This window comes from Spea bombifrons, chromosome 10 (genome assembly GCF_027358695.1).
Source record: "Spea bombifrons isolate aSpeBom1 chromosome 10, aSpeBom1.2.pri, whole genome shotgun sequence".
In the NCBI taxonomy this organism is placed as follows: domain Eukaryota; kingdom Metazoa; phylum Chordata; class Amphibia; order Anura; family Pelobatidae; genus Spea; species Spea bombifrons.
The window spans coordinates 29514460-29541125 of record NC_071096.1 but is presented as its reverse complement, the minus strand read 5'-3'; the positions used below and the strand labels follow the sequence as shown (position 1 = coordinate 29541125).

Genomic DNA, 26666 nt, shown 5'->3' with positions numbered 1-26666 from the left:
GTGAATTGTATTAAAGGTTACAATATTACATTGCTATGCGTTAAACACGTACTTGCCGCATACATGATGGAATTAAGTAATTCAAAGTCATAATTCAGCTTTCAGGTGACACCGTTTTCCCAGAATCCTTTGTAATGTGCGTGGGAACCCGTTAGACTGATTTTTTTTTCACCCCAGTACCCTTTTTTATGAGCAAGTCGAACTTTATAAGAAGCCACTGCCAGGAGCCCAGCACGAGGTGGCATTTGAGGAGATGTTGAGCCACCAGGAGGAGTTTTATGATATAAGTCATTTATTATGCTTCCGGTGGCACTTATCGTATTCATTAGCGAACGGCCAAACGCTCTTAAAACATAGGGCAAATCTGGAGTGTAGTTTTAAAACTGGACACGTTACCATGGAAACCAACCCTGTTGCTTTTGTTAACATTGTTTTGAAAATAAAGCTTTTAATGTTATCAACATAAGAGTGAATAATTGTTTACAAACTCTCCCTGTGTCCTTAAGGTTTGTTTATAAACAAGTCGGTGGAGGTCGTAACCCCGCAGTCTTCTAATTCACATGTAATAATCCTAAATGCACATTATTTGTATGTCTTCTAAGGCATGCAGTTTGACACACACCTGTTTTAAAGGCTGATGACATTTATTCACCAAGATACTAGTTTGCAGGAGAGATTCTTTGTGTTTTGTGAAGGGTCAACTCATGGGAACTTCTGCCTATAGCTTGGAGCACTTAAAGGGATTTAAGAAAAGAAGAGAAATGTTGCAACAAGAGGTCCTAATCTAAAACTAGAGGGTCAGAGGCTCAGATATAATGTAAGGAAGTTTTACTTTACTGAGAGGGTGGTTGATAAATGGAACAGCCTCCCATCAGAAGTGGTAGACACTAATACGGTAAGGGGATTTAAACATGCATGGGCTAGGCATAAGGCTCCCAAATGTAAGATGAGACCAACGACTGATTAAGGTCTGAGTCTGTACACCCGGAAAAAGGAGCAGACTAGACAGGCCAAGTGGTTCTTCTCTGCCATCAAATTCTATGTTTCCTGATAGAAGGACTAAACTCTGTCTGTTAGCTGTTGGAGGTAGAAGTTATGTTTGCTATTGAACTGTGCAGTACGCCGGGCCATCTCGGCCCTTCTCGGCCCTTTATAAGCCATTGAGAAACTGGTGAGCTGAAATGGCAAACTCCAGCGTAAGTGAATAAATAAAGATACAACATTCCTTCTGTAACTACTGGCCCAGCTTCTGATCTCAGAGGCAGATGAAGACTACCCTCGGCCCCAGACAGGAACCGACATTAGGGCCCTATTTTAATTAGCCTATAACGTGAAAGGAGCATAGACAATGCATTTTGGACCCAGACTACACTGTTGTTAGTCCCCATATAACCGTTCTGGGTTGCTGGTCTTTAAACCTACCCAAATAATTGATATGAATGAAATTGCATTATTATGTCACCGGTATCAGGATTGCACGTACCCCCATGTCGTTGGTGTGAGTATTGCATATGATCTGGAGAGGGTATGACCCTACGCAGGCTACCACCAGTAGTAGAAGCAGTCAAGACCCTTTTAGTGTTGGGATTTCACTATAATTTCTTGTACCTTAATATAATTTTATTTCAGAATTGGAGGCAAATAGGGAAAGTGTGAGAGATCCATCCTTGGCATTTAATAGTGTAATACGGATTGTTTCTATTGCCCCTGTCTAAACCTAAGGAGGATGAACTTTGTTTTAAAAATAACATTTTATGGCCTTACCCCCCCATATATTTTTCTGTAGCCATCAAACGGTCTGTCTATAGAGGAGGCATCGCTGTTCCGAACACAAGCTTGCACGTGAAAACAAGTTATGTTAACACTCGAAGAGTTAACTTACAAAAGAAACTTTGCAGACTTGGTTAAGTGAAAGTTCTAACTGTGTGATGCTGAAGCTAATCCTGCAAATAATTAATCAGTTTGTACTTGGCATCAATGCTTTTGATAAATTCTCCAGTTGTCAGATCTTCTGCTCCTGATCTTGCGAGTGGAAAAGTTTTTGATGAGTTGTTCTCGAACGCAGCAAGGGAATGTCTCTGCCCAGGCCATCCTTTTATTTTACTTTAGCAATAATAAGTAATGTAATGTATATTCTTGGCCTGCGTTGTGTATTTTACCTTTATCCTCCTACAAATCTCCTGAGACAGTTAAAAGGATTTTTTTTCCAACAATCTCAGGACCTAGGAACTAGAATGTGGAGACCCATTAAAATCTTTTGAGTATTTTATGTAGTGGAGACAGACTTTAACTGGATAAATGCTTTTTAGAATCTATGAATGCCTTTAAACTGGTTGGGTGCTGCAAATCTAACCCGTTGTACAGCGCTACGGAATATGATGGCACTATATAAAAAAAATAATAATAAGAATGGGTAGTGAAGCGAGGGTGTTGCAACCACGAGTCTCCCGCAAACTCTCCTTATCATTCCTTAGTGAATAAACCCCAAAAGGTAAGCTTTAGGGTATTTGTGACCCTTGTTCAGAAGACCCTGGTGGCTTGGTGGCTACATCACAGGCTAAAGCTCGCTGCAGTGCATGTTTTTAGGCCATTACAAAGAACCCATTTCGCTTGCTTTCAACTTTGAAAATTCTCAAATTGCCAAGAAACCTCACAAAATGCTTTTAATTAATCCTTAAATGAGATTTGTGCAGCTTCATTTAACCTATTAAGTGTTTGGCTGGCCCGAGGTCCTCCGTTGTCACTTATACATGCATTGTTTAATTGCATGTGCATTTAGCACAGCCTGCAATTAAGATAATTCTATGCATATCACATACGAATATACCCCCTTTTAGTAACATAGTAACATAGTTCATAAGGTTGAAAAAAGACCAAAGTCCATCAAGTTCAACCTATATACATATTGTGTCCCTACCGTGTTGATCCAGAGGAAGGCAAAAAACCCTTATGAAGCAGATGCCAATTGCCCCATACCAGGGGGAAAATTCCTTCCCGACTCCAAATATGGCAATCAGAATAAATCCCTGGATCAACGTTCTGTCCCTATTAATTTACTATCCATAACTTGTGATATTATTGCTTTCAAGAAACACGTCCAGGCTCCTTTTAAACTCTTTTATTGAGTTTACCATTACCACTTCCTCTGGCAGAGAGTTCCATAGTCTCACCGCTCTTACTGTAAAGAACCCCCGTCTGTGCTGGTGTAGAAACCTTCTTTCCTCCAGCCGTAGAGGATGTCCCCTTGTTATAGATACAGTCCTGGGTATAAATAGGTCCTGGGAGTGATCTCTGTACTGCCCCCTTATATATTTATACATAGTTATTAAGTCCCCCCTAAGCCGTCTTTTCTCCAAACTAAATAACCCTAATTCTGATAATCTTTCTGGGTACTGCAGTCCTTCCATTCCCCTTATTACTCTGGTTGCCCGTCTTTGAACCCTCTCCAGCTCCACTATATCTTTCTTGTACACTGGTGCCCAGTACTGTACACAGTATTCCATGTGTGGTCTGACTAGTGACTTGTACAATGGTAGAATTATTTCCTTGTCATGGGCATCCATGCCCCTTTTGATGCACCCCATGATTTTATTTGCCTTAGCAGCAGCTGCCCGACACTGGTCGCTACAGGTAAATTTACTGTTAACCAAGACTCCTAAGTCCTTTTCCATGTCAGTCGTCCCCAGTGTTTTCCCATTTAATACATATTCCCAGCCTGGATTTTTCTTCCCCATGTGCATAACCTTACATTTATCCGTGTTGAACCTCATCTGCCACATCCCAGCCCAAGCCTCCAACCTATGCAGATCCATTTGTAATCGTGCACTGTCCTCTATTGTGTTAACCACGCTACAGAGCTTAGTATCGTCTGCAAAGATTGATACTTTACTATACAATCCCTCTACAAGGTCATTAATAAATATATTAAAAAGAATAGGACCCAAAACTGACCCCTGTGGTACCCCACTAGTAACAGTCACCCACTCAGAGTATGTACCATTAATAACCACCCTCTGTTTCCTATCACTGAGCCAGTTACTTACCCACATACACACATTCTCCCCCAGCCCAAGCATTCTCATTTTATGTACCAGCCTTTTATGTGGCACCGTATCAAATGCTTTGGAAAAATCAAGATATACGACATCCAGCGATTCTCCCCGATCCAGTCTTGAGCTCACCTCCTCATAAAAGCTGATCAGGTTAGTTTGACAGGACCGATCCCTTGTAAACCCATGCTGATATGGGATAATGTCCCATAAACCTCTCTGCACAGGCAGGGATGCAGAAAGGTTGGGAAAACACATTTAGCTGGTTTATCTGTTGCTGGGCAACCATCTCAGTACTGGGAGAAAGGAGGGGTGGAGGGGGGGGGGGTAGAAATAAGTGGACAGGGGGTAGAGGGGCAGAAACTGATAGTTGGCCAGAGAGTGGGTCAGATTTCATCCAAGGGGCAGATATTTAGTTGTGTTATCTTACGAACGGTTTAATGCATGCGTTGCATAGTGGGGATAATTCTCATTGGAAGACATTTTTTGTGCCCTCCAAAAATCTGAGTACAAATGGAGCATTAGTGCCATCTTGAACCACAATGTAACTTTCGATGCTAAATAAAAAAATATTTCTTATTAAAACTCCCCAGGGCTCAAACACAAACAGGTGCCAGTGGTCTGATTTACAGCTGGGTCACACTAGCTTAATGACCTGTTTCCAAGGGCAATGGTTGAACCATTTCCCTTCCAATGGCTTTGAATTGCTTGGGGCATCACACCTTTCTTGAATCATACACCAAGTGGGGAACAGAAGCATAGGCGGTCTGTGATAGCTCACACACTGAGATACCCGGAACCACTTCTGTACAGAAAATCACGATTGGGGAGATCCTGAAGCTAAAGGAACAGTTATGCCATTATGCTTATTTATTTTATACAAAAAATAAAGAAAACTGACGAAGGCTTAGTGTCCATTGTGTGGGACGTAGACTGTCCTGCAAACGAAAGACTTTAGCAACAGATCTGTGTAATAGAACCTCGGGGGCGTGGCCAGAGTCTAATGCACATCCCCCATCTGCACGCAGGTGGCACTTTAATTAGCAGTGTCTGACAGACTGATTGGCCCACCTGTGTTCATCTGAGGAGATCCTGGAAACTCATGTCTGACTTTAAAAGTGCATTTTTTTAACCCATTCAAGACAAACGGGCTCACAATGCATTGTCATTAATGGGTTTAAGGACAACCCTTAAGGGGTTAGTGAGGTCCTTGTGCCCTTTAGAGCATAAATACATTAGTTGGAGTTCTTTATGAAGGTTCATTTTATATTAAGAAATGTTTCTGATTAAGACACAGTTAGCACAAACTCTGAAGCACACTGTAGATACATTGTAAATTTATTATGTGTGAGAGTTCATTTATGTAAAGGGAAGTACCGGTAGGTGTAAGCGCTATCCAAACAAATAATACACGTTACACATTTATTTATGTTACATACTTCTTACAGGAAGGTATGCACATTACTTGAGATTTGGGGTACCTTAACCTGCCCCTGTGAAGGGTACGTTAACCTGCCCCTGTGATACTCCTATGCTGTCTGCTCTGTATTGCAGATGATTTTTATAGACTGTAATGACAAATCTGGATTATGAATCCACTGGACCAACTCAGGATCCCACTCCCCACTCTCAACATAGCTCCATGTTGCTTCCTGTGGCCCGTGTTGGGGAGCCTCCACTTTGTTGGGGCCACAGGATGTAGCTTGCCTTAACAAAGACAAACCAGTGCTGTAGCTTGGAATACATATTACATCTGTTGCTCCTAGTACTGATGAATGATGCTAATAAAAATATTATTTTATGTATTTTCCACTGTCTGTGGGAAGTCAGAGCTTACACAGTAACATGATTCAAATATGCTTTTAGCCCACAAGAGGCTATTCTGTAAAGGCAGGGAAAGGTCAAAGGGGGGCTGAATGGGTCTCATCATCTGTCGTTTTCTGTGTATTGTGTACTAATCTTTATTTGTGGGTTAGCTTCCTGCTTTATTCACGGTTTCTACAGCGCCATGGTGCAGGAGCCAAGGGAGAGCGTGCACCATACCATCTGTCCACCATCTCAAGCAGTGCTAGCCACTGGAAGCTTCCCTCCCCCACCATCTGCCATAACTCAATGATATCTGGCAAGTAAGGGAGCAATTCAGCAGCATGACTATACTGACTTTCTAACAGCGTGCTTAAATACCTAAAGGGATAGTAAAACACAAGCCCACCGCTAGAAAACCACACACCTACCCTTTATATGTGTGAAGCTGAGCCTTTAGGCTGTCGGTGTTCTCAACAATTTGTGCTTTTAAAGACTGCTGTTCAGTTGCCTAAACAATTTGGGACAAGGAGGTTATGCTGATTGCATGAAAGAAACTGAGCGGTCACACATGATCGGTGGCTTGGCTTAGGCCTTCTATTTCATGTTGACTTGAGTAACTTCTAAATCCTTCTATTTCATGTTTGCTCTGTTGACTCATGCCATAGTAGTCTTCTGATTGTCAAGAAGAAGCCACCTTGATCTTCTAGCCAATCTTATAAGAAGCAGAATTTAAGATAGCATTGCTTATGATATAGATCTTTAATATTGTGGAAGCCATTGTCTACATAATGCTTCTGTTAGGACCTGGGAAACTGGGATACTCTAGAGTCCCAAGTTCTTTCATCAGATACACCACACTGTCTCGTTTTTTTCATCAGATACACCACAATGTCTCGTTTGTTCATCAGATATACCACTCTGTCTCGTTCTTTCATCAGATACATCACGCTGTCTCGTTTGTTCATCAGATATACCACTCTGTCTTGTTCTTTCATCAGATGCTCCACTCTTCTTCCCCATTCATCTTGCCGTTCTTCCTTGGCTTTACATTCCCTCACTAGTATGGAACAGACTCCTTCCTCATCCTACTCCCTGAGCATACGTTGTAACCACTTATTATGTTTATTGGTGATAGAGACCTGCGGGGATCAGTCTTGTTAAGTGCCACGGTAATTGCTATTGTTTCTAATTAAATGAATAAACATATAATTATTCGAGGGAACTTTAAAACATAGATGGAAAGAATTCTGAAGCGCCCATGCGACTTACTTTCCACCGCGTACCTACTTGCCCCTGAAATGATGTAATTTTTATGACTTTAAACTATAGGCCTTCTGCCCATGCTTCTCAATGGTCTTTTTTTGTACTAGAACCTTGTTCATGAATCTTTTAGTTGTTTAGCATATCTTTGTCATACGGACAGTCTGGTTTAAAAGCCCAAAAACAAATGCCCTGGAGTGCTGGCAATCCGCTACCATAAACAGGCCTCTGAGGCAGGTTCCTGGGTATACGGAAAAAGCCCAGTAGCTCTAAAACAAAATTGTGGTTCGTCATGCTTGGTCATGGTTACGTGGTGCATAGAGGTCTTCAGATCGCTCTTTAACTATTGACTCCTATGAGTCATTTACTGAATAAGGTTCTTATTGGGCCAAAACGTTTAAGTTCCTTCTACCCGCGATAAGCAAACCTGATGTTCCATAACTTTTCTGTGCCCTACCCCCCAAGAAATGAATGAAAATGAAGTTCAAATTAGTTGTCCTTGGTTGTAAAAAATTGCCCTCTAGGGATATTTGTTTACTGCCTGTGTTGGTATTTAGAAGAGTCCCAAGTGAGTTCAAGATGGAAAATTCCCAGGTATGAGACTCGTACGCCTAGTTAAGGTTTTTATTGCATTATTATAAAGGAATCGGAGTATCTGGTGAGAGCTGATCTGTCGCCAAATGAACAGGATTAGCGAACGCTCTGGAGCATAGCGCCGTTCCCAAAGTGCCTGCCTCCTTCGCTCACCACATGCATTATTAAGTTAATTACCTCCGCAAGTCATTCATTTTGCTTTCCTTACTAATGAAAAACAGAGTTTCACTTGGTCACCAGGGGCCAGAACCCATTAGGTTGCTCTGAGTGCTGGATGATGCAGTTTAAAGCAGGAGTGCCACTAAGACAATAACTTTTGTGGCAAAATTACTGAAATGATGGGCAGTCCCCTGCTTTATAATTTAGATCTTCGCCCTTTAAGTGGTGCCCTCGTCCTAATGATGAGGTATGTACCTCCTAAAGATGGGCACATTGGAGGTATGCTGTTGATAATGGTGTTGCTGACTTGTCAGGAAGCCCAAATAAAAGTAAATGCGCATAATAATAATAATAGCCTTCATTATGGTAAGTTTTGGCTGGGTGGTCTCTAGGCTGTCCTCAGGCAGAGGGTATGCTAAGCTGTGGCTTTTCAGTGGCCCCCGATACAGTCCACCGGGCCCTGCATGGGTATGAGCACAGCTATAGCTTGAGGTTATTCCCATTCATATCTAGATCTATACGTTTGCTAGGATTTCAGCTCGTACAGCGCAGAGCCAGATGTTTTCCTTAACCAGAAGCAGACGTTTGCATCGATTTCCTTGATGTCACAAACAAGGTCAACTTTAAATGTGAGACAAAACAAATAGTGGAAAAATATAACGCACAATGTGACACAATGTAATGGAAACCAACACAAAAGAATAACGATGCCTCATGCCTATGCGCTAATAGGTTGTTACCATAGAAACCGGGAAAACTTTGTCTGTGCAGAAGAGCACCTTTCGAACCGAAAATTCTAAATTGTCCCTAATTATGTAAAAACCAATTAGCCGAAGGCCATAAAAAAGAAAATGATGCGATCTCGGAAACTTTAGGTTGTTTTTGGTAAATACAACGCAAGAGGTTCAGCAGCAGCTGCAATCTAGATGGGCTTGAACTCTGTATTAGACAAAGGGGCTTTTCTTCTTCTAATCTTTCCTTTTAATCATTTTTTTTTGCATACTATTCTGTACTAATATCCTGAAATTACTGCGTAAAATAACACAGGGCATGTTACAGACCCATAAACTCTGTTTGCTTCAGCAGCTATAAATTATTCATCTGCGTTTCCTGAGCTGTTTAGATGGCTGATCTCATTAATTCTGGCTTTTTGAACTTCCAAACAAACGAATACGTTATACATAATTAATTCTACCTATGAAAAAAAAATAAAAAATTCTGTGATTTCCTATCTGCGGTTACCTGGTGTGGATAGCTGCTCTGCCGCCTCGCCGAGATCAAGTGAATGCGCCTTGAAATAACTATAGGTGTAAGCATTTAACAGCTGTGTTGTGTACATGCCCCGAGGAAGCCTACGTACACACAGGCCAATCTTTTATTAGCCTTTTTGTGCGTGCCGTGGGGACGCGAGAGGAACCTATCCATTAAAGGTAGTGTAAAATACCACGTGCGGCTAAAATATAATATTTATACGGTAAAAAAACTAAGAATTTCTGGGTTGAAACTAACCAGATCTTGCGGTATGGGTTCTTAAGCGTTGAAGGGCAAGGGTGGGATGGGTGCGCATGTGGCCCCCTGGGCAGATCCCCATTTTTCACTGGCAGAATAAATTCCCATTGCTTGTTAACCTCTACTTCTACATTCTTAGGTCAGTATCCAAAATACAGCTTGGTGGCGTGTTCTAGGGACAACTTGGTAGTCACATTAGGGATCAGGGATTTATTGGCTAAGCTGCGAGTGGGCTTAAGCAGGATCATATTCATGTTCCGAGCCAGATATTACACCCATTGTGTTAATGAGCGGAGGGCACGTGGTTGGAGGAGAGGCGATTCGTGATTCCCAGATGTTGTTCCAAGATCTCTCACACATAACCTCCTTGTCGTTTGTACCTGAGGACAGGGGGATCTTTGTAAGAGGAGAGAGGTGTATGGGGGCCATGGTGCCCTCCTTCTTCCGCCATCCCTCCCTCCTAAGAGGAGTCACAGGGGACTGAGACAGGCTTTCTGGTCAGCGAAGCAAGAACAGGAATATGCTGATTCCGTTCTGTTCCTTTCAAACCGTGCGAGATTCCATCAGATGTAGTCTTAGAATGAAAACACCGCACAAAATCTGTCCTAAGCTGAAGAAACAAGATAGGTGGACATATAACCTTAAGGAATATTATGCTACTGTGACATATATGTGCTCAGCAGCCGTATCAATACTAATATTTGACTATTCTAAACAGAATACTCCACGTTCATATCATGAACAGAGAGGCAAGTAATGTAGTGAAAAAGAGATCTACTGTCAGGATTTATCAGTGGGGCGGCTCTTTACCCCCAGTTAGGACTTTTGCCATCTCATCAGGTACAGAGTAAGTACACGTGTCACTAGGATTAACCATTTCAGTGCTCCAATGCCACAGCTAGTGGCTTGCTGTCATTAGGGTGAGCACACCGGCTGTTTTCATCCAGGACACATCTACGTTTCACGCGCTGCTGAACCGCACATGTACCGATCTACCTGGCCGTACTCGGGATGTATAAATTAATAGCAGGGGATCAGCGGAGCGGTTTACAAAGGACAGATCGATGAAAGAGGTGGGACGATTGACTGCTGAAGAGGCAGATCAACTGTATATTCAGTAAAGTGCTACCTATATACACGATGTGTGCTGCTCTTAAGGTTGTTTTATGCTGACTATTTTACAGCCGATGTTCATAATAGTTAGAGGTATGAGGTCCGCTATACTGGCCAAAGCCCAGCTTCATGTAACGCCTTACCCTAAAAAATATTGATAAAATAGACAACCAACACCATGCAGAACAATGGAAAAACTGTGAGAACATGGTTTGCAACATCTTCATGCCAGACCACAGAGGGTTAACCTGGCATTAATCATATGAAGATATCATTAAGAGACAAATCTCTGTTTCCCTGATGGATTTATAGATGCTCGGTTCTCGATTGCCATCCCGCAGCTCTCCTTGTGACTCCTGGATACCCGAAGCTGTTCTCCTGGCCTCATCCATCCTCCACATTCTCAGTATTCAATATTTCAATATTTAATGTTCCTGGATGCTGTGTCCCACATTCTGAAACTTCATAAAACCTTTTGATGGAAATCCTGCGGCTGATAATGTTATTTTTTTATATAGCTGCCTTGCCTTGTAATCTGCGCAGGATCACAGGAATGAAATTCTTCCATCACCACTATTTCCCCACTAACTCTATGTTGGAGTAAAAAAATATCCAACTATTTTTAATTGGCTGATTTTGGAACCCTAACCCAATGAACCAAATATTAGTTGACCGGTCGGGCCAATCACTGATCTGTTTTTGACTAGGGCAGCAACACCTAGGGAACTTTTACTGGTGGGCTATTGACTAATATTCTGCAGCTCTCAATGGGCCAATTGGGGAGGTCAGATGTCTTCCTCCAAGATATGACATCATACCTTTGAACTCTGCAAGATGGCGGTCACATTCATAGGTCTTGATTGCGGCTAGTCCTAGGTTGAAACAGGGGGCTCTCCACCACACTCCACGCACAATGCCAAAAGCAAGCGTAATATATATCCAAAGGATCTCGGTTTCATGCAAACTCAACCGAGCAGCACCTATTAAAAAAAGATGCGCATTCTTATCAAATATGCAACATATTCTGTGTTTTCTTTGTATTTTTAGATTCAGTTCATCTTTTTCAGATTTTACAAGAAACGGATGAACGGTAAATGTGACATTTACTAGAATGCCGTCTCTCTGGGATCGTTAGTATGACAGCTGTTAGTCATTAAAGTGCACCTGTCATGCAAACACAGCAGAGAAAAATCACCTTAGCATTCTGATAGCCGGGATCCGAGCGTGCTCGCCGAGCCTTCTGTAACGCTGCACTCAATGGATTGTAAGCTCTCAAGAGCAGAGCTCCCCTCTCCTTCAGTGCCAGTATGTCTAAACTACTGGCGGGATATAAATAAATGTAATGTCGCGCCATTTAGAATATACATTGGGTAACAGAAAGCATTGTGGGTGCACATATTCTTTTGGCTCAAGTACCCTCGGTCTCCGGGCCAGGCCCCCACCCGATTTACTTTAACCCAATAACGACAGACACCTGAAAGTTGGGTTGAAAACGCAACCTTGGGCCCAACACCTTGTTGCGTTAACACGGCAAAGACTACCAACTGAACACATAAATATAATAAATAACATCAATAAACATAAATAATTAACAAAGACCATTAAGCCTACCGGGCAAACTAGGAACCACCACACAGGGACAGACATAGTCCAAACCCAAACCTGAGGCTCCCACCACCGAGAACCTACCTTGAACCCCAGAGCATTCACACCCCGTAGATGCCTGGTAAGCTACACCCCGGCTGTGACAGCATAAATACCCCAACATAACACAAATACCCCAACATACCACAATAAACAGGGAGGGAGGGAGCGCGGGACAAACAACACAGGGTAAAGTGACTACAAAATTTCCCTAAACCTTGTGTCACAACCCCTTAAGTAACTACCCCCTAACCCCCACACCCAACCTACCAAAACTGGTGCCAAAAAAGCCTGGCCCTACTCGGGAGCCCAGTCAGGGCCCACTCTGGCCATGCTGGCCCCCGCGGGCATAATTGCACTTTTATACACTCAGTAATACTAGTAAAAAACCCAACAATTTCTGCAGCGCTCCGTACAGTGCATGCATCCAAAGAAGATGATGATAAAACTAGAACTGACAGACTAAGACAAACCAATACATTAGGTAAAGTGGGCCCTGCTCGCAAACATCCCAGAAAAGGTGAATTTATCCATAAATTGCATTGTTTTGTGACCCTAATTCTTTTTTTCTGCTATTGTTTAGCATCCCTGTGCTGCTTAGGGCGTCATAGTGCTGATTAGTGGTTTTTTTGAGACGGAAAGTGCCTCTGAATGGTTTCTTTTTCATTCATTTCCATAGGGACAGTACGATCTCTACCTTTCCGTGTTATAGGAAATGGCAGCACTGTACAGGCGTTATCTGCAAAACTGTGGTCTTTCTTGGAAATAATATTATAAGCTCCCCCTTTAAATGGAATATATCTAACTCAGCGAGCAAATTGTTTTCACACAAGGTAATTTTGTCATACAATACGTTCTGGAGATGAGGAGTTGCATTTAATTAGCATTTGAATAATTCTTATTATTAGTCTTGTGGTACTCGGAACGATACCATCTTTACTTCAGTAAAGCGTTCCCTGATAAATGGTATTACTGAGAACACAAGGTTCTTTGGAGAACATGGAGGCTTTGTGGAGAAGAACATGCTTAGGTTGCCTGGATGGAGACCCTAAGCAGGTGCTTAAGCTGCCAGAATGGTCATAGAACCGGTGTCTTCCGGTGTCCGACAAAAGCACCAAAATAATAGCTGTAAATGTTTCGATATAGTGATTTACATAATAATATATATCCTTTCTTCCTTTTGCAAAGTTTGCCTGCTAATTGGTTTATTGCTAATTGGCTATTTTGGTGTTCGGGACACAGAGTCGCCATCACTCTTCCCAAGGAGTTGATTGAATTTACCAGCTGATTGCCTCTCAACATGAATGCTAACCGAGTTAGGGTTTTCCTGTGACGTCGCCAATGAAGCGAGCCAAGATCTAGCTAGGAAGTTAGCTCTGAAATGTGGAAAACCTACCTCGTTGCCAATAAGGTTTGGATTTAGTTCTTTAAATTGGATTCTTTTTTTCAAATATTTCACCTAGGATGGACGAAACACGATGGAAACGGTAAAACCAGCACAGGTCGTTGGCTTTAGAACATGCATAAAACAATCAGTGCTACAAGTCCGTAAAACAAAAGGGCATTAAAGGTTATCCTAGTAGACATCATGATGGAGCCCTAAAGTGAACTTGAAAATTTGGCATAAAAAGAAGGGCTTATCATATAAAAATCTTATTCCAAATACGATTAAAATCATAAGATGCTCTCCAGTGTCCTTATGTTGCAAACCTTTTCTCTTTTACTTTGTTTTGAGGTTTTTTTCTTGATTCATACTTTTGATATGGCCTTGTGCTACCATGTTAACTGCTTAAAATGAAGAATTAGAAAAAAATGGGATAATGGCGATCCCAGTGGAGATGTCCGTTGTACTTGTCTGGCAACATATATAATCATCTAATACAAACATGAGCGAGGTTTTCTGAAATCTGTTGTTAAATACATTATTTTGGGCTCCCCAGGTATGCTAAGTTATGTGTTGGTTTGTTTTTAAGCATTTTCATTGAATCACTCTTTCCATTATTTTTTTATCTTAGGTTGCACAAGGTTTAAAGCATTGAACGTGATGTTATAAAGTACAAAGAAGAAGACCAGAAGTACTATTGTCCATCGTCTTGCTGGTGAGTTACGTTGACAGCGGTTACCTGGAGGTTGTGATGCTGGTATGTGTCAGATGTGATGAAGGTACACAGGAAAATCTAGATTTTAACATATATCATGGCTATTACCAGGCCGTTGGCCAGGAGTGGGATTGACGACTCGAAGCCACGTTCACCAGCCTTATAGTGGATGTCTGCTTTAGTGAACCTAATGACTCACTGTGTATTGGATAATAAGTGATAACATTATTATTATTGCTATTTGTATCCATTGTTTCCTATAGCATTAATACAATAGTAATGACGTGAAGTCCCAACTGTTTTGGGAAGTTCATAAGCACTGATTAGAATGCACCATCGCATACAAATTATTGATTTCTCTCCGCAATAAACCTGATTTTATTAATACAGAGAAAATTACCATCTTAAATAAAGCTAGACACTGGTTAATGATAATCAAATGCCCTGTTCTCATTCTCTATTATGGTTTCCCTTTCATTCTCTTTCTTTCTCTCTCACTCACTCCCTCCATATGTTGCCTGCAGGGTGCGTTTAGTTTTTTTGGTGTGCAAAAGATCATATCATCCTTGGTGATATCAGACCACGGTATTTCATGGACTTCCCAGGATCCATTTAGCCAAAAGCAGCCGACGCTTGTTCTCGCTGATTGATGGAATATATACATACATCTTGTCTTTTTGAATGGTTTAAATGGGAGTGAATGCTTCCTACATGCATTTCCCACTCAAAGAACTCCACTGGGATCCAAAGAGATTGTTTGTGAGACTCACATTTATGGTGTGCGGATTAGCTTTGCATACTGGTACTCAATATTAGTTTCTTAAATAAAGGCACTTAGCTTTAATAGTGGAGAGTGTGCAGGCAATAGTATGTAGGATGTTCATGTCTCTAATGCTTTAACTGCAGCTCGGGCTGCAGGAGTTAAGTCAGCATGTACGATGATGTCATAGTTTGCATACATTATGTACTAAACAGCACAATCATGCCTAAAAATAATCCTTGGAGTAATAGAAATAACAGTAATTAGCATGTTTGATCCTGCTCCCCTGGGATCCGCGGCCTAATGCACAATATTTATGTGTAGCATAGCGTTTTCAAACTGTTAATGCACTCTGTATTAAGTCACTAATGCAGCAATAACTGTTTCCTCCCCTCCCTGCTCCTACACTGATAACGGGGAGCGGGGCACTTATACTGGGATAAGGTGCTTAACGCTTCATTGCTGAGCTTTGTGCCACCACCTCATTGCCAGGAATTACTGTATTTAAACTGGGCTCACCTGGTGTCCCCTTCAACGGTGGCTCCTATGGAAAATGCTTAATGCAGGGCTACAGAATGCACTGTGGTAGAGTTTTCCCTTCTTGTTTGTTGTAACCTTAACTTCAAACAAAATGTATCACCCGAAACAAAAACCGTTTTATACGTTGTAGTATAAGTGGTTGGAGGATAATACAATCAACTATCTTAATGTAACTTCCAGAAGGCAACGAACGCATTCTTTTGTCAATGGAGAGAGCTGCATGGACCCTTTGGAACGTAATGTGGCCAACTCCTGAATTACCCTGCCCAGGAGCTCTAGCACTTGATACAATGTTTAATTGTATTGTTTTCTTTTTTTACTTGTACTGAAGGGGACATCTGACGTCACGTGCAGGTGGCTGTTATATTAAAGCTCTCACTTGGAAAACATCGGCTTATTCAGACAATGTCCGGATCTTCTGGCTGGTTGCCCAGCCGTGGGGCGAACTGGGGACAATATGTTCAGATCCCCATTCCGTTAACTCCTTTAGTACATGAACTGATGAGCTAAACTGCTTCACCCTTGACATGAATCCATTTAACCTCTAGGTTTAAAAACATCAGGTCATGTTTCATGTTAGGAGTGATCAACTTTGATGCATATTATAACTTTATTCAATTATTCTTCCTCTTCTGGGAAGCTGTTCGAGGAATCCTTAAAGTCTTCTAAAGAGGAGAGTTATGAACCCTTTGTGAGCCAGAGTAGAGTAGTGAACATTCTTTTACTGAACGTGTTCAACCTCAATGCCACAGGACTTAACTCTTTCTTGGAATTTTGCTTCTTGTCTTTGAATCTGTAAGTACCAGCATAACGATAGACCGGACTTATATCCTATATCTGGTACATAAAAGGGTCGTTTTCGTCTGTGATTGGAGTATAATCTTCATGTTTGATGTGGTAGTAATGCAGCACTGACCATATCAAAGCTAACCGACGTAATTCTGCACAGAATTTTATTTTTAGAACTAGGAGTTATGGGCGTTTGTGGAGTATATTTGTTGAGGGATTTGTCATAGAGCTTTAGATCAGATATAGCGTAATACACACCAGGGTGACCAAAAGACAAAATGTTATCAATATATACAAATGAAATCATTAACTGAGGTTCACATTTTTGAAAGAGGGCAAAAAAGTCTGGTAGGTTCTCATGTGATATTTGATATATATGATATACGCGATATGCTTCTAGCACAATATAGTTGCCTAAACCTCTGTTTTATGATGCAAGATAATCTATTAAACTGTTTTCTCTGTTCTAAAGATGAGTGTCCATAAGGGGACTTTTTTTTTTTAAAGGGTTAATTTGATTTTTGCCTGTGGCAGGTAGTTAAGGACTGATAAGCGATGCTGATCTCTGCCAAGCGTACCTTGTTCATCATTTGTACAATCTCTTACCATCTCTTATCAGAGAGATTAGTATTCAGAGGATTTTAATGAGGACTCTCTGTGAGCGACAGGTGGTTGTTCCAGTACGCTCAACACATGGGCCACCGTATCACCTGCCCCTATTACGCAGGAAACAAATACGGAATTAATCCCTCGCAGACGTTTTAGCTGTACTATTCATAGCTCACAAAAGGTCCTTCTGCGGGGTGGGAATGGTGTCCTCCTTCAGTCCAGTACTAAGCACAAAGCATTATTTGTTGACGATGTTGGAAACTTAAACCAGGAGAGGTTCTCGGGGTTTCTAAAGCACAGATGCCATAATTCGTTGCCCAATTTAATCTTTGAATGGCTAGCAGAGGATTATGGGAGTTGTAGTCCAGCAATAGGCTGGCTACAATTGATCTAAACTACCATATTTAGAGAGTCCTGATTTGGGGCCAGGTAACCTGTATGAAATATATTTGTAATGCAAGTTTCCCTTTAACTTTGGAAAGGTCTTAATGCAGCTATTCAAAAAAAATATATATAAACTATTTCCTTTTGTCCTGATTGTACTTTCAGTTGCACAGTTTAACCATGTTAGTCATCCAGTTCAACAACGCGGTACTCAAACGCAATGAATCAAAGAACCAGCTTCCCTAACAGAGACTGGTTAAAAGGCACGGTACAATACAATAAGAAACAGCTTCATACCCCTCGATAGAATTTATATATAATATCGCCAGAAAAAAGGCTTGAGAGCTTTAATAGCGAGGGCATGTTTCAAACAGCAGGTAGAAATGCTACAAGGTGAGATATGGTCCAGTTATAGTCCCAACCCAATGGAAGCAGAACGTTTAAGTGCTTCAGGATGAAAATCTAATATGCAGTTAAACCCATTTAGAAACGGCTTGCCAAAGTGTAGATAATGTAAAGTTAAAAAAATGTTTTTGGCTGATATTCTATGGGTCCCATTATGGATATCAGACCTTGAGTGTGTCTGGCTGCGGTACAGGACATCTGTAAAGCTGGCACAGAAGGTATCAGCTATAAGTTGCAATGTATAGCCATTCTATGGGTCTCCAATGGTATCTAGTATCTTACAGTTGACCTGAACAAGATTGTTTAAGTATCCACCAGACCACTTTGTATCAGAATTGTACCTTATACAAAACCCCTGCTGTGTCATAGGCGTATCTGAAGGTCTGTTCAATGGCATTTAAAGCCTTCAGTAGTCTTATTTAGTCCAAGTTCACAGAGGCAGATCAATTGATTGAACTTATTGTATTGGTGCTACGCAATCAAGAAACCATAAAGATATTTAAACTGATGAAAAGGTCTTCCAAACTACGGAGGGGTCACTAGCTGCTGCCTATGTCTATGTATCTAGAACATCTAAGCCTCATAAGGAAATAGAATAAAAAAAACTAAGAACTATGAAATGTTACCAGGCTTACTAACCCTGATATCTCCAGCTCCATGCAAGAGAAAGTAATGGCAAAGCTAAACAAGGCACTGTAGAGAAAATGGGGTGGGCATGCCAGGGATTATGTGGAGATAAATAGCTCTCCCGGACCTCAAAATCAAGGCTGGGAGCCCTGAGGAAGCCCCCGAGTCTGGGAGCCCTGAGGCAGCCCATGAGGCTGGGAGCCCTGAGGCAGCCCCCGAGGCTGGGAGCCCTGAGGCAGCCCCCGAGGCTGGGAGCCCTGAGGCAGCCCATGAGGCTGGGAGCCCTGAGGAAGCCCGCCAGGCTGGGAGCCCTGAGGAAGCCCGCCAGGCTGGGAGCCCTGAAGCAGCCCATGAGGCTGGGAGCCCTGAGGCAGCCCCCAGTCTGGGAGCCCTGAGGCAGCCCATGAGGCTGGGAGCCCTGAGGCAGCCCATGAGGCTGGGAGCCCTGAAGCAGCCCATGAGGCTGGGAGCCCTGAGGCAGCCCCAAGAAAATATAGCCAAGCAAGCTGTGTTGGTACCAGAAGACCACAGGCAGTAGGCCAATTTAGGCACCAAAGAGCAGAGTCAGAAACAATGGGGATCCCAACATGAACCAAACACAGAGCCTAAACAGAGCTGCGCACACCACAATGCAGAGACCTAGACTGAAGGACAGGGCCACACCCAGGCCATCAGGATCAGCTGACATAGTACTTAGTCCAGGTTCTCACACTTAGAAGGGGGGCCTCTAGAGGATACAAGGGACATAACATCTAATAATACACACAAGTATGAAACCGTGGCACTTTTTAACCATGCGCCGTATACACCTGTGCACATAAAATAAATATTCCAGTCTCCAAATCCCCCATTACAGAAGGCTGAAAACCCTGGGAAAAAACCCAGCAGAACACCACTACGGAGTGGGCTTAGCATCTGCAATCCCTGGAACAACCAACATTAGTACGACACTACTGACTCCTGAGGGTTTGACGGGTTCAATGAATTTGTAGAAGACGTACAGTAGTCCTTCATTCCTGAAATTTCTCTGCCTCCCTGGTACAGCTGGGTCTCTCCAAGCGTGGGAGTTTTCCGTGTGTTTTTCTTTCTTTTTTTTTCTACGACAAAATAAATTAGTCTGCTTTATGAAATTAAGCAGCTATAAAAAGCAACATATAATTATAGAGAAAGGTCACTGGGCTTCTGGTCTGAAGGAGAGAGAAGGGAGAGGTTCAGGGAGAAAGGTATGTTTTTTACTGCATAAAACCATTCCAAGTCATTCTTTGTACTACTGACCCAAACCATGTCGCATTTTCCCTCCTCATTAAGTTAGTGCCACGTTTGCCCAGATAAAGCTTGGGGGATCCTTACTGCCTAATTTTAGATGAACGGTATAGTCCTGAAAAATTTAGGGGTGGAAGTCGGGAGAAGATCATACTCAATAAATGTGAAACTTCTTTTGTAGCTTTTGTTCTGTGGCCTCTTTGCCCCTCATTAATTAAGATAAAGCAAGCAAAAGACCAGAATTTGTCATTCAGGACATCTCGGCTGGTAAACAGAGCGTGGCTGTTGTAGTTGGTCATACACGGTCTAATTGCAATGGGTTAATTAATTTTTTATGCCCCGTTTTTCTCCTCTTCCAAAGCACCTATTTAGTCATGCTGTGCGCAGGTGTTTTTGTGACTGATTACAAGATGATCAGAGAAACACAACACACATATTCCCTGTCTGTAAGACCCATGCATTTTATTTAACAAAAGCACATTGTAGGATATGCGTGAGAAAAAAAAGAACATTTTTAGCAATGCTGGAAGAGTTCACACTCAATTGTGGACCAGGTATGTGGATCAATACATATTTAAGCTTCGGTGTTGAATGCAACGTGTTATTCAATGGCGCATGATTTAGAACTTATGTTCACAAGATGAGGCCTCGTCATCATTCTTCTGTTGATGATGTGACTAATTCACACTGGAGGTATGTGTTCGGCTCTGCCAGGCAGTGACACATTGCTTCTTCTTGTAGGAGACCGGTAGGGAGAGCTCCATGGACAATTTAGTTTCATGGATCTCAGTGACACATTGCTTCTTCTTGTAGGAGACCGGTAGGGTGAGCTCCATGGACAATTTAGTTTCATGGATCTCAGTGACACATTGCTTCTTCTTGTAGGATACCGGTAGAGTGAGCTCCATGGACAATTTAGTTTCAGCAACTGGAGAGCTCCTGTATTTGATTGAGACACTGATTTGTTCACTTACCAGAGGAAGCTCTATACCAAGATACCTTGATATGATGTGGGGACCGATCAACTGACCAGAACAACTGGACCAACAAGGCCAAATAGTTCTTTTTTTTTGTACTAATAAATAGTCTACTCCTGGTTGGCCATACCATAACTACATACCACAATGAACCCTTTTGTAGCGGTTTTCCCAGCATTCCAACTGGCCAAAAAGGGACTCTCTTGTTGTGGGGAGTATGGTTAGTGGTGTGGCCAGTGACAAGGCTTACTGGGAGTTTTTATGTGATGTGGTCTGTTGATATGTACATCTGTAACTGACTAAGGAAGGCACTTTTTTCACGGCTGTAGAACGCTGCTATACATTGATACCCAGCAAACATTCTGATCTACTAGAAAAGAGGAGCATGGAGGGGGGGCTCAAAGAGTGGTTGTACCTGCTAAAAAAAAGTGCCCTGAAGTCTCTGTGCCTTTTTATAAATCTGGTCCTGACTTTCTAAAGTAAGAATTTGTAATACAGTAAACAAAATTAGACCTACACTAATACATTGGCATGCTCCTTCTCCTCATCTGCGGGCAGTGTATTTTTTAGTGGGCAGCTTGCTTGCTCTTCGTTGGCAGTGTACTCTTTCCCTGGGCAGCGACTTGCTTTTTCTGTTCTATTGTCTGGCAGCTGGCTCTCTTTGTCTCTGTTGGCAGTTTACTCATGGCAAACATGTCTATTCTTTAGTGATGCCACATAAAAGGTCTGGCTGAAGCAGCAATGCCCCCATGTTGGTGCTCACCTGTGGACTCCCACCAGCATTGCGCTTTCTAGGTAATGCTGCTTCTTGCTCCCAGGTTCCATATTCTGGATTCTTCTTTTTTATATATATTTGTGTGTATGTGTTGACAGTGTGCTTCCTCTGTTACCTAGTGGCAGGTTTGTGTCCGCTGACATTGTGCTGTCTCTCATTTCTATTACACACACAGCTATTCACACACACACACTGCACTACTGAGCAGGCACACATACAGTAGTCTGTTTTGTACTTGGAGTGTGCTCTGTGTATGAATAGTCTTCTGTATAGGTGCTGGTAGTGTGCATTGTGTGGCAGCGTGCCCGTTTTACCCCATCCCACCTCACTCTCCTGCTTCTCTGTAGCAGTAGGTTCGCCGTGTGCCTGAAAGCTGCTGGCAGTGTAATAATGATGTTTAAAATTCACTCTTTATTTATAGTTTGTCTCCTAGATGTACGAGGGGTGCTGTTTGCTTTAATGAGTGTTTCTGAAACCAAAGTAAATACAACATATTCTCCTGCGATCACAGATTCCAACAGCACCTTCTAGGTGCACATCCAGTGCAACATGCATTCTGGCACCGTGCCTGGCTATATCAGGCATAGCTTGGCTAATAGGTAAGCCTTGCTATCTTTGTGACAAGTCCTTTTTTACGTGTACATGATGCATCCCTCTCGGTATCTGGAACAAGATCTTGGAGACAGGACATGTGGTGCGTAGCAAGAACCTGGGGTCCAGTAGAGTCAATAGTGGTCCCAATGTGCGCTGAAAAGGACAAGTCAAATTTTATTAAAAAAGCATTTATACAACCAGCTGTTTTTCTTATGGGGTCTGCAGGAGACAACAAATGGATAACATACAGAAAACCTGTTATTAAGTTTTTTGTATACAGATAGAATTTTTTTTTTAACAGAATGGGTGCAGTGCTGGACTAGTCACCTTAGATGGCCACTGGCCATGATTTGAAAATAAAGCACCTATACCTAGCTCCTTGATGACTGCACATGATGAAATGGGAGCCTCAGGGTAACCATCGCTGGATCCCATCAATGATTTCCAGTAACAGCCCTGGAGCCCTGTTTCTGTTTCTACTGGCAGGTTGATGGATCCTTAATGGTTGCGAGCTTCCCCCTCCTCTGCTCCTTTTCTGAATGCCAGTTATTCAAATACGTAAAAAAAAGACTGAACTATCAAGAAATTGCTTGGCCATTTTAAGATTAGCAGAAGAATCATTCTTTTCCCATTCACAAGTCTGCTGCTTCATTGAGATTGTTTGTTATGCTGTCTCTGGATCAATACAGTGGAGACCCAACAACGGTTGTACTTGATGGGTTTATGAGTTTGTTCAACAACATGACTGCAGCAGTAATGGAGTTTTTCCCTTCCCTGGTGCTAAAATCTATTGATTACTAGAAGAGAGGCGGGAGTTTGTCATGTATTAATAATTCAGATGCACACACTGGCCTATGGCCAATCCATTTCTAATTCACTCATTAGCACATGGTTATAACTCACCCCGAGTGCCGTAGGATAATTTGCAAGCTGACACATGCTGTGGGTTCTCTGGGGCAGATCGGCGCGTGGCTATTCTCACATCTGGAGGCTGTCGAGCTGCATGATGAGATGCTCAGATACCAGCCCTGACGTGGCCTTCTTTGGCAGCGCTGCGTACGCGGTAACCAACAACACAGATCTATCCAACTTCAGTCTATTAAATAAGAGGTTCTTCCAGCCTGTGGCATACGTCACCCGTGGAGTACGACTTCACGAACACCATCCGGACGTTCCTACACACTGGGTCAAGAGGGAATAAAACATCTATTTAGTCTGAGATGTGAAAACTATGAATGTGTATTTTTTAGCCACTGGCCGTGGTGTTCTCTTATGATAAAACTGGCCAGAACTTGATATTCTGCCATGTTATTCTGTAAACGATGAGCACAATTCTTAAAATTGGCACCCTGTTCCTGTTCTAGTTCATGTAATGCGGTTTGAAATGTATAAGCCATGGTCTAGGTATGAAATGGTTCCATTAGGAGTTATTTTCAACTGTCTTTGGTACCCATGCTGGCTTCCAATCGATTGCACAGATACACAGGTCCCACAGAAAAAGAATAACATATATTGACTCTTATATCTAAAAATGCATGTTTTCTTACTTATTTCACCATGTCATCTAATCTCTCAAAATCAGCTTTCCATCAACCTTGGTAAAACAATAGGTTTTAGAACTAGGATCCTTAAGGTTTTTCAATCAAAGTTGGTTTAAAATGTCCTTTTGATTTTATTTTGTTTGTTTGCTATTCCTCTCTGTGTTTTTGTGGTGTGTTTACCCCTGCAAGTTTACTACGTCGGTTCTTGTGATGTTTTGAGATAACAAAACACGCGGATTAACACAAAAAGCAAGTTAGTGTTGCTCTACTAGGTGTCCACATGCCAGTGTCTCACGCCGGAGTGCATTCAATGAGTGAAGCATCTTATGTTGAAATGGTTGCTGTGCTCAGTGACTTCATCGTGGCCTCTCACCGTGTCAACTTGTTAGACTTAGATAATTAGCCGCACTTAGATAATTCATTCTCCTCTGGCCTTTGTATCTCCCTGATGTTACAATGTACCCGGCCCTTACAGAATTTGAGAGTCTGGAAGGATATCAAACTGGGTTTGAGTTTCATCTACGAAAGGCATTTCGAGAAGGAAAGCGATATCGCGTTTCTTCAAGAAATGTAATAAGGAAAGACTAACTTCCTTGGCAACGTATTCTGTATTCCTGGACATACATTTTAAAGCAGACAGCATATCAACCTCTGATCCTTTTGGTTTGCTTTTGTTCTACTGTTCAACAGAGAGAGAGAAAAAAGTAGCAGCAGGAGGGTGTGCGTACAGGGACTTGCTTAAGAAAAGGAGAGATCTCAGGATCATGGCCATGGATCCTTCCTAAGTTCCTTCTTTTAGGGGCAGTCATATTGGCTGGTCACACAAGCAGGTAGATTTCGGAGGTATTGTCACATCAAGACATTGCATTGGGTAGTAAGTGTGAATCGAAGGATGTTGCTACATCTTTCAGCTGCAAATCAGATGACAAATATTACATAGACACATTTTGCTCTAATGACCTACGTTTATGGCAGGTCATCCTTTTGATTTGGGTAAAAAAGTAGTTCTTATTGCTTTATCTCAGTTCCACGTCCTTTACCTTTCTCAATCTCTTGTCCTCTGGGCTGGATTCTACATATGGCAGACATTAAGTGAGCCACACTGGAGGCAAGTTGGTGTGCAATGGGTACAAGGCACCAAGCAAGCTTTCTTACATAAAGAGCAAAATAAGGACCCTAACTACACAAGCATGGTCTCCATAGCTGAATGAACAAATAATTGCATTCTTGAGACGAGAATTCCTGACATGGCTTTCTTACTAATCTTTTACAGTATAACACAAAAGCCAGTGGTGGATTTTCACCATGCCAAGCAGAAGACCTCGGAGCTGTTTGTAAAAGTGTAGACCGATAGCCCAAGGTCTGCCTTACTTCCATTTATAACTTGGTGAGCACAACACATTTCTAAGGTCTCTTTAAAAAACATCATTACCACTTACCATTTTATTCAAATGAATACAGTAATGGGGTTGGAACTAGGTTTTAATATCTTATCCTCTGTGCATTTTATGTTGGGACACCTGGAAAAGTCTGTTTAAACTAAACAGCCACATTGAGACATCAGCCTGACCGCACGCTCAATCTATTTAATGTTGAGGGCGGCAGTTCATTTACACATGATATATGGTCCCCGGTGTTAATGAGTTTAAATGAAGCTTTCTGCTGCTGTAATGTACCAATCACTTTCATACTTAAAAGCATGGGGATATCAAGCCATGTGCACACAAAGGAGTGGTGGGCTGTAATTGTGCTTCTGTAACATGAAAAATCCTACCCACTCATGATGAAAACCTCAGTTTATGTCAGAGATTCAATTATTAGAAGAGATATTCTGCTTCTGTAGGTTTGTGATTATTTAAAAATGAGGAGGTGGAGTAGAAGTATCTTCAAAGAAAAGCAGAAAAGTAAGTGGCCAGTCCAAAAGACACCAAAGAGCATTTGCTGTAAGGTTCTTCTTGACTGTATGGTATTGAAATAATTAAGACAATTCTATATCCTTAAAACACTCTTGGCCATAAATCTGTCAATATTCTTATAGATGATGAGATTTTTTGCCACGTCGGAGCCTTCATGGCCAATCACTATTCAGATTTAAACTATATTATGGAAAGGGATTTTCATAATTAATCTACATAATGGCTGGGAGATGGGATCAATAGCGCCTAAAATCAATTTCTGCGTGGGACATGTGGTGAGGTTCTATCACGATGGTCGTATGTAAACAAGTTAGCATGTCCTCTCACAGAGCATCTATATATATGCCAGAAGACGTCCTGGGGGAAAACATCGAGATGAACAAAGACTGTACGTAGTAATGACCCTGTCACATTGTGCGTCACATTCAAAATAGGATTTAGCAATCCATAAATATCTACAGGAATTACAATCACAAGCTACATCACCTCTAGTAGCACTGAAACATACTCTTAAACGTTGAGCTTCTCCACCTTTCCAGCTACAGTAACATGCAAAGGTCACTATATGGACATAAGAGCATGAAATATATCTTCCATATATGCTTTTGATTGTCCTCGGGAGACCGTCTTCCCGAGGTGTCTGATATTCCGACTGCAGCACCCTCCGTCAGATATTAATGAGCTGCTTCCCATACGGTGTGCAATGGACACTAATGAGCAGAAGAAGAATAGAGTAAATTCTTTAAAGGGTGTTGAAGTTTAAATGTCTTTTATAGCTGGTTCATGCAAACAGCATTTATAGGCGTGTTAAACCTTGGCACCTTCTGCTAAATCGAGAGCAGAGAAGGGGGGGTTACGGTCCATCAAATAACGAGAGGAAGAGAAATGGGAGATGAAGAGATCAGGAATCAAAGATTGGATGCATTAAGTGATTTGTGGGATTTGTATAGTGGGAGACACCCAACAAAGCTGTTGGAAAATCATTGATACACTTGATCTAATATTCCATGCGTCTCTTCAATCTAGAAACCCTTTAACCTTTCTGATTGTGTGTTACAACTAAAACCAAAATGATGGACAATGAAGAAAATAAAGCAGGAGAAAAAAACCCAAAAATACTTGTGATAAGGAGGGTCAAGCATGGAGAAAGACAGTTCTATATTAAGACAGACATGGATATGTGTATTTCTTTGGCTCATTAGGTTCCATCTCAGCTCTGTGATTGTATCAGTTATAAAACAAAGCAAAAATCC

General features: G+C 41.9%; 2 protein-coding genes across 2 annotated transcripts in view; both read left to right on the top strand.

Annotated features, from left to right (window-relative positions):
• Positions 1-26666, top strand: part of PSME3IP1 (proteasome activator subunit 3 interacting protein 1) — a 235321-nt gene that overhangs the window by 119882 nt on the left and 88773 nt on the right. The gene's annotated exons all lie outside the window — the stretch shown is intronic.
• The window catches only part of SMPD3 (sphingomyelin phosphodiesterase 3), a 44333-nt gene that overhangs the window by 3669 nt on the left and 13998 nt on the right, over positions 1-26666 (top strand). Inside the window, exon 2 of the mRNA XM_053448916.1 lies at positions 14150-14233. The gene's annotated coding sequence lies outside the window, so the exon portion shown is untranslated. The remainder of the gene's footprint in view (positions 1-14149; positions 14234-26666) is intronic.